This window comes from Siniperca chuatsi, linkage group LG8 (assembly GCF_020085105.1).
Source record: "Siniperca chuatsi isolate FFG_IHB_CAS linkage group LG8, ASM2008510v1, whole genome shotgun sequence".
Classification (NCBI taxonomy): Eukaryota; Metazoa; Chordata; class Actinopteri; order Centrarchiformes; family Sinipercidae; genus Siniperca; species Siniperca chuatsi.
In genome coordinates, this window is record NC_058049.1 from 2,096,758 (window position 1) to 2,108,802 (window position 12,045).

The following is a 12,045-nucleotide window of genomic DNA, read 5'->3' on the forward strand; positions in this document are numbered from 1 at the left end:
CCGCGGCGGCCCGTCTGGAAGGTCAGCAGAGCGGGCCGGACCGGCCGGGGTCTCACCTCACGCCTCTTCACCTGCCGAGGTCAAGCTGCAGATGATGTATGGCTCCGATCACAGCTGGTTATGAATTAGCATCATTAGTGCCGTGATGATGATGATGATAATGACAAAGGCTGATGATCATGATGCCGGTTACCTTGGAGATGGAGTTAGAGGGGAAACGTTGGGCTGGTGAAAGAGAGGTGCAACACTCCTCCTGCCTTTGTTCATCAGGTGATGGTGCCTGAGAGGAGAGGAGGTGAAGAGAGGAGGTGGAGAAGGAAACAGGAAATGAGAGGAAGGGTAGGAAAGTGAACCGAGGAGGAGAGGATACGAGGAAGGAGAACATGGGCTGGACAAGGAAACAGGAGAGGAGAGAAAAGGGAAGAGAGGAGGATGAAAGGAGAGGAAACAAGGGAGGAGAAGATGAGGAGAAGTAAATAGGAAGGGAGAGAAGGACAGGAAGAGGAAGGTGAATAGAGGAGGAGGTGGAAGGGGAAACAAGAAAGGAGAAGATGAGGAGGAAAAGAAAATGGGAGAGGAGAGGAGGAGTAGGGAAGTGAAGAGAGGAGGAGGGAAGGAGAGGAAACAAGGGAATAGAAGACAAGGAGAAAGAAATAGGACAGGAGAGAGGGATGAAAAGGGAAAAGAGACAAGGAAACGGGAGGAGAGGAGCTGGAAGAGGAGAGAAGTGGAGGCTAGAGAAGGAAGAAGAGGAGAATAAGTAACACGAGGAGGAGAGGAGAGGAAAGGAGGAGTAAAGAGATGACAGGAGCAGCAGATGAAGAGAACATTAGAGGAGAAAGGGAAGGAGGAGATGAGAGAAAGGAGAAAAATAAGTGTAGGAAAGGAGGAGTGGGAAGAGAAGAGAGGAGTGGAGGAGGAGGAAACAATGAAGAGAAGAGAGGACGATGGAAAGGAAGGAAGGATTGAAAAGAGAAGAATCAGGAGAGGGGAAATGGAAAGAAAGAAAGAAGGCAGAGAGGAAGAGAGGAAGAGTAAAGGAGGAAAGAAGGAGGAAAGCAAAGGAAGATGAGGTGAAAAAAGAAAGAAAATGAGGAGGAGGGCAGGATGATAAAGAGATGCAGGGTGAAGAGCAGCAACAAGGATAATAGAAGGTAATGAAGGAATGACGGGTGGCACGGCTAATGAGGAGGTACAGGAGGGCAAAGAAGAGGAGAAAGAATAGAAGAGGAGGGGACATAAAAAAAGCAAGGAAAACACAGAGAGAGGAGAAGAAAGTAGAAGAGATGAGAGGAGGAGGAGAGGATGCATGATGAAGGATGGTGAAGGGGAGAACTGAGGTTGAGACAAGGGTATCAAAGGAAAGACAAGAGAGGAGACAGGAGGAGAAGAGGAGGAGACATTGAGGCAGTGAGTGATGGGAGGAAAGTAAGAATGAAAGTATAAGAAAGAGGTGAGAAAGGAGAGGAGGAGGAAGAGGAAACTGGAGGAGAGGGGAGTGGAGGAGGAGGAAGATGAAGGGAGGAAATGGTATGAGAAGAGAAGGAGATAAAAGGGGAGCAAACAGAAGAGGAGCAGGACAGGGAGGAAAAAGAAGGGTGAAGAGGAGACAAAGGGATGAGAGGAAAAAGGAGGAGAGGAATTGTGAGACAAGAGCAGGAGGAGGAGAGGAGAGAAGGAAAAAGAAGAGAGGAAACTGGAGATATGAAAGGGGAGAAAAACAGGAGAAAGAAGAGAAGGGAGGAGAGGGAATGAGAGGCGAGGACGAGATAACGACGTGGAGAGGAAACGGGGGAGGAGGGAGGAGGCCTGCTGAGTGGAAACTTCCTGCTGGTGTCATCGTTACCGTTGAAATGCCGGTGTGAGATGAGAGATTAGAGCTTTACTGCTGTTTCACCTCCCTGCTGATCTCCTCCTCTCCCTTCTCCTACTCCTCTCTTCTTTTATTCTTCTGTTATCGCTTATTTACTCCCTCCATGTCCTCATCTCATATTCTCCTCCTCTCCTCTTATGGCTTCTTCTCCTCATTTCTTTTCCCTCCTCTCCTCCTTTCCTCCTCTCTTTTGCCTCCCCTTCACTTTTGGTCAATTCTTTGCTCTTCTTATTTTACCCTCCTTCCCGTTCCTCTCCTTTTAGACCTCCTACATCTTGACTCCTACCCTTCTGCCTCTTTTGTTCCCTCCTTTCCCTCCACCTCCTTGATTTTCCTCTCCTCTCCTCTGGCCATTCTGTTGTCAGCCAAAATGTACCTTGGCTTCTTTCTGTTGCCTTTTGGTCCGCTGCTGTATCCCTTCTCACTCAGCGAGTGCCTCCTCGCATCACCTAACACCTCCTCACCCTACCCTGCGCCTCCCCAGAGCTGGTCTTGACAGGTCTTCTCCTCCTGCAGTTTCCTCCGCAGACCTGAACCGTGACACCAAGCGACCGCTTTGGCCAGAAACACCAGGCCACCTGACAGCTGCCGGGGCCAGAGGAGGAGGAGGAGGAGGAGGTGACAGTGTGGCGAGAGACAGTCCTGTCAGAGGAGGCAGGAGCTGATGGCCAGACCGAGGAGGAAAAGAAGGATGTCCCGTAGAGAGGATAAGAAGAAGGTGGGATATTAGGGAGGAGGAGGTATGGAAAGAGTGATATATGGTGGAAAACAGAAACAAGGGCTGGGAAGGAGAAAAGGAGGTACAGAACTTGGGAAGGAAGGAAGAGGTAGTTGAAGGAGGGTAGAATAAGGAAGGGTGGCATGTAGGGAGGAAAGAAATAAAGAGAAGGAATCATGGATGTTATGAAGGAGAAAAGTAAGGAGGGAGAGGACGTAGAGATACAGAAGTAAGATGGAGAGAAGGAAGGAAAGGCAAGGAAAAGGAGAGGCAGAAGGAGGAAAATGAGAAAGAGGTGGATGGAGGAGTAGGAAGGAAGTGAAGGAAGAAGGGACACAGTATGGAAAGAGGCTAGGGTTGGGAAAGAGAAAAGTAAGTAGTAAAGGGGGAGAAAATGAGGGGAGGAGAGAAGGAAGAGGTGGATGGAGAGGTAGGAAGGAATAGGAGGAGAGGGGGGAGGAACAAGGGAGGGGGAAAAGGAAGGAGGCATGTAGGGAGGAAAAGAAGAAGGAGTTGGAAGTAGGGAAATTAGGGACAGCAAGATGTAAGGAAGAAAAGAGGTAGTGTATCAGGAAGGAGGGATGGAAGGAAATGTAGGTATAAAACATGGAAAGGTAACAGGAAAGTTAGGAAGGAGGGAGTAGGCACCAAAGTAGGGAAAGAGGGATTTAAGAGGAATAAGGGTGAAGATTGGAAAGGAAATGAGAAAGTAAGGAGAAAAAGATGGTAGAGAACAAGAAGGGAAGGAAGGAGTCAATGGAGAAGAGGGATGAAAGGAAAGGAGAAAGAGAGTAACTAGTAAATAACCAGTGGGGAGTAAACAAGGAATGGAAGGAGCTGGTGGAGAAATTGGAGGGAAAGAATGAGGTTCAAAAGATGGAGGGGGGCCGGGAAGGAGAAAAGTAAGCAGTAAAAGGACGTAGAAAACAAGTGAAGACCGAAGAGCCGGTTGGAGTGGAAGGAAACAGACGGATGGAGGGAGGCAGGAAGGAGGCTTGTAAAAAGACAAGACTAGGAAAGAGGAACTGAAGTAGTGAAACAGGAATTAAGAGGGAAGAGGACTGAGAGGGAAAACAAGTAAGGAGGAAAAGAAAGGGGTGGTATGTGAAGACGTACACACTAGTGCATGATGGGAAGGGGAAGTAATGAGTGATGGAGGAAAGAAGGAGGCAGGAAACAACAAAGTAGGAAAAGGAGAGTGCATGGAGGGAACAAATTAGGTATGTATAGAGGAAAAAAGGAAGGAGGGTGAGGAAGAGTATGTGTAAGGAAGAAAAACAGGTAGAAGAAGAAAAGGAAGGAAGGAAGATATTTATGGAGTAGTAAGAAGGAAAGAAGGAGGGAGGAAGAACTAGGAATCACAAAAAGTTCCTAAAAGGAAAGCAAGGAGGAGGACTGAGACAAGTAAGGAGAAAAAGTCCATCCATGCAGGAACAGAGGAGAGAAAAATGAAGAGGACGGACGGATAAAAGCAGGAATGAAGGAGGGAGGTTCATCCACGCAGGGTCAGAGGGAGACAAGGAGAGAGAGGAGGAGGTGAAGGAGGAGGTGTTGGGGGATATCATCCGTCAGAATCCCCCTCTCCTCTCGTTGAGTGATTGATATAAGCACTGCCTCTGGAGGCCTCGGGGCCCCCTCCATCCATCCATCCATCCATCCATCCCCCCTTCCAGCTTCTTATCCCTCCGTCCACCCCCTCCACTGTTTTCTCTCCTCAGCGGGCTCCTCAGCGGCCTGCCCCGGGGCCGACAGTGATGGAGAGAGGCTGCGAACATCACAGACACTAGGGAGGAGGAGAGGGGGGAGGAGGGGGAGGGGTCTGGTACTGTCCGAGACTGCAGAGCTCCGTCCACCTATCACAACCTCACAGAGGACAGGTGATTTCATAAGTGTATCATATAATTACTGCTGCAGAAGCCATTTTTTTGTGTTCATTTTAAGGTATTAGGTAAGAATTAAAAACTGTATTTCTGTGATATTTGGATCTGTTACGCTTATTAGATGATAATCACCTGCTGTAAAAGGAAGTAAAAAGGGGGCTTACAGACCACTTGGATTAAATCCATTTTAGGGGGTTTGTTTGTTGTGGACACTTGGTCAACTGTTAAAATGTTAACAATACTGTGCAACATTATTTTTGGCACAATGTTTGTATGTTCTAAACCAAAAAAGGTCTTATTAACATGGAAAACAAGACATTGTGGTTTAACAAGCAGCCAGCCGACAGGTGTTACTGACCGCCAACAGCTAGCTTAGCCCCAGTGACTGAATGAACTGTGTTCACTTATTGTCTGGTTAGCGACAGAGCTAGCTAGCTTGCAAACTGGTAGTTAACTTTTAGCAAGCTAGCTAGCTTTAGGAGCTATTTTGGTTAGTTAGTGCTAGCATGTTATGCGCTGGCTAGCATTATAGCGATTAGCTCACCAACAAGCCCCCCAAGTAATGACTACATATTTTGCAAGGATGCATGAATGAATTTCTGTGCCACCTTCTGGTCTGACCCCGCTCCTCGGCTGAAGGTGCGGAGAGGAGGCCGTCCTCTGCTGGTAACTGCAAACTTCTTTTATTCACACTTTGTGTCTTCTTAGCTGGATAGCTGCCCTCTGGTAAGCCTAGATTCGAGAAGCTTGTTCAGAGTTGGAGGGTGTGTGAATCCAGCTGTTGATGTAACTATCAGTTAGACAGCCTTGTGGCACCTGGTGCTCTGGTTTGGTAGCCTAATACCTCATTCAGGTCCTATTACACAGGCTGTAAATACAAGCAGCTGAGTAAGAAGAAACATTCATGTCAGCCTTCCAGCTGTAAATACAAGAAGGAAAAATGGGCAATTTGGCTACAAAGGCACCATTGCTAAAATGAAATCCAATATAAACACTAAAACAATCAAGTCAGCCAATTACAAAGGAGCTACGAAACTGCTACAAACATGTAACAAGATAAAAAAACAACAACATAAAATTAAGGATACATTTCATTCACCTGGGGTGATTACAGGGCTAACAATGGGAGTAACTATCTTGAATAATAAATGTAACAGAAAAACGGTGCGTTACAATTTTCTTGACATGATTGATGCATAAAGCATCAGATTACAGAGACACCATTCACGGGCTTCATACCTGCGTTTTAGTTTCCTGAGTCTGCCCCTGGCATACCTGGTAATGTGTTTTTTTTATTTGATTTGACATCATCACATTTAAAGTGCATCTATTTAAAGAGCCAGAACAACAGGAAAGTATGACCATGCAAACTAAGAATGCATCCTCAGTTTCCTCAGGTGACCAACCATGTGATCGCCACGGAAGAAGAAGAAGAAAGCTTCCTGCTATCTCATGTTTTTTAATGTCCCGAAAACTGCACAAAACCATAATTAATGCATTAATGTAAATGGCAGTTTGTAATGCATAATGATCCTGGGGGTGATCTTCATCCCTTTGAACAGCTCTAAGTGTGACTCCGGTGGCTCCTCTTCCTCTGCAGGATGGTTCAAGTGAGGGTCGTGTTTTAGCAGCAGCAGCCATTATTCCCTCTAACTGTGCATTTGCATGAACCCGCCGAGGTCAAGTTTGTTAGCTGCTGTTAACGCTGCCGACCGGCGCTCTGCCTCCTCTCCACCACCACTTCACCGCTGTGAAAAAAGGGGCTATTGTTCGACATTTCAGCGGAAGGAAGGAAGGGAAAAAGGCACATAACTGCAGGCGCTGTGTGAAATGTTAAAATGGAGATTAGCCCGGCCGCTGCAGATCTCGCTTATAATGATTAAACATCACGCCTTGCATTTCAATGGGAACACTTGTGGCTGGGAGCGCTCTGATAAGGTCCTGGTTTAATTCACACATGCAACATTTAGAGGGAATAAAGGACATGCTTTTAGAGAAAGAGAGAGAGCAGCGGTCGGTTCAGATGTCCGTCCACGCAGCTCAGTGTCCTCTGACAGCAGGAAGCAAAACAAATATCCAGTCAAACATCAACTGAAGCCCTTCTTTTTAAAATGCTGGTGTTTTTCGGTGAATAAAATAAAAATAAAAACACAACTGATAAGGCCAAACACAATCGATCATTCTATATAGGCATGGTTTCCAAGCATAACAATGCACTCTGAAGTGGAGAAATTACAGTCTTGGCGCAGGAAATACCAAAAGTTATTCAGTTAGACTCCACTTCAACTTTCTTTGAATTTCTTTATGAACAAAATCAATGTTAAACAGAGCATCACAGCTTAATGAAAAAAAGCAGAAGTAATATTCAGAATAGATATAAGATAATTGTATCTACTTGTATAAGCAATCTTTATAGTGAGATTGTTCATTCAAATAAAATCTGGGGAAGATTCTAAAAATATGGATTTTGTCAGTTTTATGGATTTTAAATCAGATTACAATCAGAATAAGCAACAATATATTTGCTACTAAACCGTTTGCTGTGTGCTGAATCCTTTAGTGGAACAACATCACTAAGTGTCCTTTGTCCAAACCAAATATTCTTTCTGTTCATTCTTCTGCAGCCTGTATTTACATCAGACTACAAATTAAAGATATACAACTACTGCATCAGTGTAGCTTTAGTAGGATCAATAAAAGAAGAACAAGGGGCTCACCTGGTAGAGCGCGCCCCACGAACAAGGCCGAGTCCAGACTGCGGCCCTTTGCTGCATGTCATCCCCTCTCGCACTCCCACATGTCCTGTCTCTCTTCAGCTGCACTGTCAAATAAAGGCAAAAAGTATTTTTAAAGACAAAACTCATGCAATTGAAAAAAATTGTCAAGAAATACAGTAAGTTGTTGACATTGTACTCACCGTCGACAGCATTCTGCACGTCTTTCAGTCTGCAAGCCACGATCTTTCCCTAAACCTAACCAAACTTTAAGCATAGCGTTGTCACATTATAAACAGATTCATTTTAAATCGTGACTTGTAACAGTTTTTCAAGGCACGGACAAATGACGTCACCCTGCTGAGATTAGAAAACGCTCCTATGTGGCATTCAGGAGGGGAGGGACAAACAACGTATTTTGTCATATAACTTGGAGGAGCAGTAGCTCCCTCAAAGGTCAGCACTGTCAGGGCGGTTTGCTGTTGGTCAACGGCGTGAATTTGTGTCAAAGTTCATTAAAGTGGAACACAAAACATTTGTGCAGATTTCCTTTGGCCTGCAAAGCGAGTCACGGCGGCTCCATTCAGATGAATTGATGCTGCTCCCGCAGTGTCAGTACATTAAGCAGCTAAACCATTGCAGGTGTATATTTTTGGCTGCCCTGTTTCCTGAAAAGGACTTTCATAGATCACCAATTTGTACTGCCAAATAAGTTTTAGAAGCCAATCACTGTCTGGATTACATTCACTGGCAATGACTTTGGCAAGTCCCATGTTACGTTTGGGCTACTAAAACACGAGGTACCTCTTCGGTATCTCAGCTCGTTTTTAAATCAGCTTTGACTTTAACCAAATTGAACCAAGACCACTATCTTTCCCTAACCTTAACCAACTGCTGCGAGTTGCCTAAACACAACCGTAAAAACGATTTAAAGTTGCCAGGAGCCGATATTGTAGGAAAACAAATGAAATATGTTGACAGAAAAAGTTTCCTCACTAATCCAGGCTGCAGTGCGTTTCCTACAAAACATCTCTGCTACTATGAATTAGTTGAATATTAATGCAATTTTTTGGTGGGACAGGGTTGATTTTGTGACTTCCTCATTAACATCATTACACACTGTTGTGTTGGAAGCAGCAGCACCAGAGCTCAGCCTGCCTCCTCTTCCTCAGTGTCTGTTCACTTCTTTAAAGTCTCCTCCATCCATACATCACCTCCCACCCACCGCCTGCCTGACAGTCTGCCTAATACCAATTACACAAAACTCTCTCTGCCCCCCCCCCGCTTTTTCTCTCTGCCAAATTTTTACTTCCTGACCACATAACACCACTCTCCTCCTCCTCTCCTCTCCTCTTCCCTCCCCTCCTCCTCCTCCTCTTCATCCACATCTCAGACTGCAGTGTGAAGCAGGCTGAAAGAGGCTTTCGGCGCCACTTTTCTGCAGGAATCTCGGCTCTGGAGGGTTTGGGAAGTCTGACTCCCATGGAAGGGAATTTTTACTTTGTTTTAGTCCTACAACTTTATTTGAAATTCTCCTGGAGACCCCGACATTCCCCAAATACCAAATGTTCCACTGCACATTCTCCTTATACTGAGTCATATTTCATCATTCATACATTCACCTTAATGTGCCCTCATCACCTTGAAATAGCTGATTCTGCATATTTGACTTCCTCCCTTTTCTCCGTTCTTTGACTCTAATTTCTCCTATTATCTCTGCTGCTGCGACCTGATTTCAACACCAATAATCAATACAGCTTCATCTTACATTATTGTATTATCATCTGCTTCCTGTTTTAGGTTTGCTTTACATCCCTGCTTCCACAATAACCACGCAGAGAGAGGAGGAGAGAAGACAAGAGGGAGGAGATGGAAGGAGAAATGAAAGGGAGCAGCTGAGGAGCCGAACAGGTACAGGTAAAGAGGAGGAAGGAAGGAAGGAAGGGAGAAAATAAAGGAATGAGAGACTGAAGGTCGGAGAAAGGAGAAAGAGAAAGAAAACTGGAAGTAAAAGGAGGAAGGAGACAGTGAAGAAGGGAGGAAAATAAAGAGGGAGTGAGAAAGAAAGAAAGGTAGGTGAAAGAAACAAAAAAGAAACAGAGGAGGAGGAAAGACAAGGAGCAGATGGCAGGAGAGATGAAAGAGGATGCTGTGGAAGGGATAAAGACAGAGGAGAGGAGAGGAGAGGAGAGGAGAGGAGAGGAGAGGGCAGGATGGACAAGTGCTTGTAAAAAAGAGGAAGGAAGGGAGGAAACAAGAGAGTAGAGAAATTACTGAAGGGGGAAAAAGAAAGAAAGACAAGGAAATAAAGGAAAGGAGGAACACAGAAACATGCTGTGAAGAGGGGTAAGGAAGGGAGGAAGAGAAAGGACTGAAGGAAAGAGGAGTTGCAATGAAAGAAAGAAATAAAGAAAATAGGGGGATGATAGGAGGGGAAGAGAGAGGAAGGAGAGATGACGTAAGGGAGGAGGCAATCAAGAGAACAAGGGCTGTTGAAGAGGAGGAAGGAAAGGAGGAAACAAGGGAGGAAGCAAAGACTGGAGGAAGGAGGAGTTAAGATGAAGTAAAGAGTGGAGGAAAGGAAGAACAAATTAAGATAGGGAAGAGGTGTGGAACAAGTGTAGGAAAGGAGAAGAAGACAAAGGAGAAATTAACGGAGGAAGGAGAGACTGAAGGAAGGAGGAGTTAAGATTAAAGAAAGAATGAGAAGAGGAGGAAATTGGGAAAAAGAAAAGACAATAAAGGAGAACAGGGAAGGAGAAGAAAGGGGGATAGAAGAGAAAGATAGGAAAGGGGGGGAAAGGCAAGATAGAAGGAGACAACCAAGGAACGTGTTCTGGAGAAGAGGAAGGAAAAGGGAGAAAGACAGGACTGAGGGATAAAGGAATTCAGATGAAAGAAAGAAAGAAAGGAGGACGGAGACGAAGAGGAAAAGAAGATGAGGCAGGATTGAAAGACAGAGAGAGAGAGGGAGGCGGTGAGCAAGGGAAGAAGTGCTGGTGAGGAGGAGGAAGCAAAAGGAGGAAACAAGGGAGGAAGCAAAGACTGGAGGAAGGAGGAGTTAAGATGAAAGAAAGAGGACAGTAGAGGAAAAAAGATGAAAGGAGGAAAGAGGCAGAACGAAAAGAGATGAAGAGACGGAGGAGGCAAGGATAAGAACAAACAGAGGAAAGGAGGAGGGAGGAAAGGAGAAATAAGGGTAAGAATGGGGGACTGAAGGAAGGAGGAGTTAAGATGAAAGGAGTGTGACAAAAGGGAAAAGGAGGAGGAATGTGAAGACAAACAGCCTAAATAAAAAAACAGAAGACGAGAAATGGGGTAAAGTGATGAAAGCTTTGGGGAAAAGAAGGCAGAGAAAAGCAACCTGCTGCAACTGTGTCATCCTCTTCAAAACAAGCTGTGATAATATTTTCTTTTTGTTGTTCCCAGAAATATTGTGTGGCAATGAATTTAATCATTGCGCCCCGAATTTCAATTTACTGCTGTAATGCGATGCAACAGCGCTATAAGCACAGTGTCATAAGCGCCTTCCTCGGAGTGCGTTTGATATTCCTCATACACAGCAGCCGCATGCAGGGTTTGTTTTTATTGAAATGTGATTGGGTGGTGTCTCGCTTTAGGGCACGGCACACTGCAACTTGAGGATTCACGAGTCATTTTCCTGAAATGGAATCCAATAACGGCGAAGAAGGAGAGGCGAGGCCTTTATGGCTCCTTAGGAACATCAGGAGAGCGGCGTTGAAAAGGCCGTAAGTCACTCCGAGCCCGCAGCCGGAAACATTTTGGGCGGAGGTTGGGAGGGGTTGTCTCGATGAAAACTGTTCACAGAATGAATCAGCTGGAAAATCCTCCACTGAAAAACCTGCCTTTTCCTCCAGAGAGGTCACAGGGGTCATGTCCTGTTTTCTGGAGGTTTTAATGACCCGAGATGCTCCTTACAGTCTACGGTCTAAAGTTGCACGTCACACCAACATGGTGTCTTCAGTGTCTTCAAATTTGGCCAATAAAATAACTCGCTCCTTTCAGTTTATTAGTTTCACCCAATGAAAATGCGTTGTTTTCGAATTTAAGTTCTGCCTAGTAAATAAGTAGACTAACAAACCTGAGCAGGGAAATGCATGGCAGCTTCGGTCGCTCAGTTGCTTCATCACGTTCAGCTACTGAATTGACCTCAAGATCAAAAAGTCTTGACCCGATAAAAGTTTTAAACTGACCTTGAGGTGAATTTACTACTCAACTGCTGTTCTGGAGCTTTCAAACACATTGCATGATCTTCAGAAGAGATTAAGGACCTCTTACCCACATTGGCCCAAAAGTCGAGACTCAAATTATATTTTTGAACTGCTGATGAAAATCATTTGATACAGCATGTTTAAAAAACACTAAATGGACCTTTAGGTGAGATCTTTTGTCAACTGTTGTTTCCAAGGTCAGTTGGATGGATTGCCACGACATTTCGTTCAGACGTTCATGGTCCCAGAGGATGAGTCCTACTGACTGTAGTGATCCTCCTTTTCCTTTCAGGTCCAAAACTTTAATTTGTCCCAAACTTTGATGTATGACCAACAATCAGCAAAACGATTTGAAAACGACAGTCCCATCAGCTGCAGCTGTAATTTGCTTTTAATGCTAATTAGCAAATGCGAAGGTGCATCAACTACTCCATCATTCATTGCAGGTGAATGCATCAGGTGATACGCCTCTAACATATTTTCCCAGCATCAACAGAAAAGCTTCCTTTTGATCACATCAGCTCTCCGGATCGGCCCATCGCAGCTGCTGTTCCCTGAGAGTGTTTTCTACAGCAGTCAAATGATGCAACTCGGGACACAGCTGGCATGTAGCACTTTATTGTGCTAA